Here is a 4,713-nt window from a genome sequence, read left to right on the forward strand (position 1 = left end):
AGACTTACAAGCAGAGACAACACCCATCTGGACTTTATCTGGATTCTGGGAACCCGAACTTACATCCTCACACTTCTGAGGCAAGTGCTTTAACCACTGAGCTCTCTCCATAGCCCTACAAAGGATTTTTTTTTTTTTAAAGAGAGGGTCACATCATGTATCTCAGACTGCCCTTGAACTCAGAATCCTGCCTCGGCCTCTGGGGTGCTGGAATTACAGGTGTGTACCTGTAATTCCACAGTACACTCTATATACAGGTTAGGTTTCTCATTGTTATTTTGCTTGTTGCTATTCTAAATATCAAACAGAATCACTCTGGGACAAATTTCCCTGACCTCTCTCTCCCATTCCCTTCCCAGTCTCCCCAATCCTCTATCTCCTGTCTTTGTCTCGAATTCCCTGCCCTTTGTCCCACTGGGGCAAATAAATCTTTGTGCTGAGAACTTGGTCTTGGGGCTCCTGAGATAAACCCATCCCTTACAATACCTGCTCCCCTCACATATACACACAATTAAAAATAAAACTTTTAAAATTTGAAGACCTTGAAGGGCTGAGAGATGATAGCTCAGTTGGTAAGGGGGTTTGCCTTGCCAGATCTGAATTTAGACCCCCAATACCCATGTAAAAGCTGGGTGTGGCCGCACACTCCTGTAATCCCAAAGTTGGAGAGGTTGAGACAGGAATCTTTGGGATTTACCAGCCAGCCAGTCCAGTGGAATCCAAGAGCTCCAGATTTATAAAAGACCATATCTTAAAAAGTAAGGAGGGCCAGTAAGATGGCTCAGTAGTTAAAGGGCCATGGCATACAAGTCTGGTGACCTGAGTTTGATCTCAGAAATCTATGGAAAGATGGAAAGAGAGAACAGACGCCAAAAAGTTGTCCTCTGACCTCCACACCGGCACTGTGGCACGTGTGCCCTAATACAGGCACCACACACACATACACACACACGAAAATGAGAAATAAAGTATACAACCGACTGTGTTTTAGTATAGCAACAAGATCACAGTCATCACCACTATCTAATCTCAGCTCGTTTTTATACCCCCCCCCAATAAAAAAGCAGAAATGGCACCGTTCTCTGAGGTCCCTTACATTTAACTTTTCAGCTGTCATCTACTGCCTTTCAGAGACTCAGTAACCAAATACGTTAGTCTGGGAGTCATGAAGTCAATTGGATCCAAGCTCATCCTCACCTGGGATGGTGGATGGGTGGGACTCACAGCGGCATCCACCATAATGCGAATGGCTTCACCATTTTTTTCTTATTTTGAATTGCCATCAGATTATTAAAGATAAAATAATTTGGAAAAAATAAATACATAAGCATTTATGCTATGGGATGATCATTCTGTATGCTGTGAATATATATTCCTCTCATTGGTTAATAATAAAGGCTGTTTAACCAATAGTCAGGAAGGATAAGATTAGGTGAACAATCAACTGAGAACTCAGATGAGGAACGGTAGAGTCAGGAGAGATGCCAGTCAGTGCCAAACAAGCAGGACTTGATGAAAATTAGATAAAAAGCCTTGGCCCATATGGAAAAATATAGAAAAAAATATGGGTTAATTTAAATGTAAGAGTTAGCTAGTAATAAGCCTGAGCTACTGGTCAAACATTAATAATTAATATAAGCCTCTGAGTAATTTATTTGGAAGTGGCTATAGGACAGGACGGGACAGAGAAACCTCTGTTTACATATTTCATTCTATTTTAAATTGTTTTTTTTGGGGGGGCGAGTAGGAGAAGATTGATTTATGAAAACAGGGTCTTGGGAGCCCAGGCTGACCTTGAACCTGGTATATAGCCTGAGGCTGTTCTTGAATAGATTCTCCCACCTCTGCTTCCCAAGTGCCAGGACTATAGGCTTTTAAGTGTCCAGTGGCATTAAATAATTTCACATTATAGTGCAACCACCACTACCACCTGTCTCTAGAACTTTCTCAAACCAAGAGTCTACACCTATCAAATACTAGCTCCCCAACCCCTAGTCACCTCTGTTCTATTTTCTATCTTTATGAATTTGCCCATTCTAAGTACCTCATATAAAGTGGAGTTGTACAATATTTGTCTTTGAAACTGGCACACAATGCCTTCAAAGCTCATCCATGATATATAGTATGTTGAAGGCGAAGGCGTAAGTCAAAAACAATCCCACACCAGTTTAGAATTATGATTAATAGAATGGTTATTTATTTAAAGGGGGAAAAACTTAAGATCACTGTCCCAGACAACAGCCCTCTGCGCAATCAGGAAGGGAGTCTAGTCGCTGGAAGCGGAGCAGGAAGTAAGAGACAGCGAGAAGGGAAGTGGCCGCTTTTTTAATAAATATTTATTTATTATGTATACAATATTCTGTCTGTGTGTATATCTGTAGGTTAGAAGAGGGCACCAGACCTCATTACAGATGGTTGTGAGCCACCATGTGGTTGCTGGGAATTGAACTCAGGACCTTTGGAAGAGCAGGCAATGCTCTTAAACCACTGAGCCATTTCTCCAGCCCCGTGGCCACTTTTTTAAAGGGAGAGAGACCACGCCCCAATGGGCTGGTATCTCAGCGGCTATTGGCTGGAGGAGCGGAAGGACCTCCCGCAACAGTATGTATCAGAACTACTTCCCTTTTACGGTTGAATAACACCCCATCATATGAACACAGCATGTTTTGCATGTCCATTTACCTGTGAATGGATATTTGGATTATCTGTGCTTTTGACTATTTTGAATATCGTTGCTATAAACAACCATGTGCAAGTTTTTGTATGAGCATATGTTTTCAATTCTCTTGAGTAGCAGAAAATATTTAGTTGCGACTGTAGAGTAATTCAACAAGTAATTTGTTGCCCAGAAACACATAACTTGACATTATTCAGTAATGGATAATGACCTTTGGGACTCTGTCTCCTCGTTAGAGGAACAGATGAGAAAGTCCTCTCTGATGATGAAGGGTAGCTGTAGCTTGTTAGGCAGAAGCACGAAGTCGTTAGTGTTCTCATGCGGAAATTCAAGTATACACAGGATAGTGCACCTGCTGCCCGGATGCTGGGGGCCCCGTGGATGAACTGCACCGGTTATAGACATCATCTCAGACCCAAACCCACATCACTAGTTCTGTGGTTCCAGGAGGCTGGAACGTCATAGCCATATTTCTCTGCTACAGCTAGCTCTGTGCTGAATGCTGCCCATGAAGAGGGAGGCACTAGGGGGAAACTGAGGAAGGAGAGACATGCTCTTTTCTGTTTGCCCGCTGCTCCTGTCAGCTCTACCCTGACTCTTCACCCTGATTTCTCGTTCCAGCTTTTCTCCAGATGACTTTGAATCATCAGGCTTCCTTGGATATATAAGAACCAGCTGGCTGGGATGCCTGCTGTTCCCCCTCAGGAGTGTGGGTCCCCTGCCGGGCTGGGGCAAGTAAGGCTGGCATTAGCTCAGTTCTCCACCGACCCTCATCAATCCCTTCCTGAGTCTTTTCTTCAATATCTGCTCACCAATGCTTTTGATTAAATTATGTCTGTTAACATGATGGATGAGTTGTGTTTTCCAGGGAGACTCTAAATGGAAATTATCAGTCATGCTTCTCAGGAAGGAGCTGGCACTGCCTTAGGTACACATGGCACCAAGACAACGTTGCAGACAGTTTGTGTCCTGAAACATTCACACGTTGAAATATTTACTGGCTGTCTATCTGTTTGTCTGTCTATCAGTTTTTCAAGACAAGGTTTCTCTGTGTGTAGCCCTGGCTGTCCTGGAACTCACTCTGTAGACCAGGCTGGTCTCAAACTCAGAGATCCACCTGCTTCTGCCTCACTGAGTACTGGGATTAAAGGCATACACCCCTTTTCTGTCCTCCATGGGCATCAGGCACCCACATGGTGCACATGCACACATGCAGGCAAAACACATGACACATAAAATCTAAATAAAAATTAAAACAAACATGAAATCCTAAGCTGCAGAAGTGAGGGTAGTAGGTGGGACCTTTGCTAGGCAGAGCCCTCAACAGGATCAAAACAGATCCCAGAGGATTCTTTCCCCCCTTCCTGCCCTTTCAGGAGACAGCAAGATGGCTGCATAAGAGGGCTTTCAACAGACCCATCACCAGCACCTTGATCTTGAGACTTTCCAAATCCCAGAACTAAGAAAAATAAATGGCCACTTGGCCTATGGTTTTCATTACAGCAGCTTGAATAAACCAAAACAGATAAGATACTGATGTGGGATTCCCATCTGTATGCTGTGAATGCCATTGGTTAATAAAGAAGCTGCTTTGGGCCTATTGTAGCACAGAATAGAGCAAGGCAGGAATTCCAAGTAGATAGATGTAGAGAGAGAATAGGCAGAGTCAATGAGAAGTCATGTAGCCACCACAGGAGACAGACGCTGGACACCGGACAGAACCTTACTGGTAGGCCACAACCACGTGGCAATACACAGATTAATAGAAATGGGTTAATTTAAGATATAAGAGCTAGCTAGAAATACGCTTAAGCTATTGCCCAACCAGTATTGCAACGAATGGGTTTTCTGTGTGATTTTTAGGGTCTGAGTGGCCAGGCAACAAACAAGCAGTCTCCACCAACAATATCCCATGGTGCAGAAACAGGCATACTTTACTTTTATTATCTATCTATCTATCTATCTATCTATCTATCTATCTATCTATCTATCATCTATCTATCTATCTATCTATCTATCTATCTATCTATCTATCT

At 43.1% G+C, this 4,713-nt stretch overlaps 1 protein-coding gene across 5 annotated transcripts in view; it reads right to left on the reverse strand.

Annotated features, from left to right (window-relative positions):
• Nucleotides 1-4,713, reverse strand: part of Fbxo16 (F-box protein 16) — a 52,962-nt gene that overhangs the window by 32,094 nt on the left and 16,155 nt on the right. The window lies entirely within an intron of this gene.

The sequence above is a fragment of the Microtus ochrogaster genome, chromosome 17 (genome assembly GCF_000317375.1).
Source record: "Microtus ochrogaster isolate Prairie Vole_2 chromosome 17, MicOch1.0, whole genome shotgun sequence".
In the NCBI taxonomy this organism is placed as follows: domain Eukaryota; kingdom Metazoa; phylum Chordata; class Mammalia; order Rodentia; family Cricetidae; genus Microtus; species Microtus ochrogaster.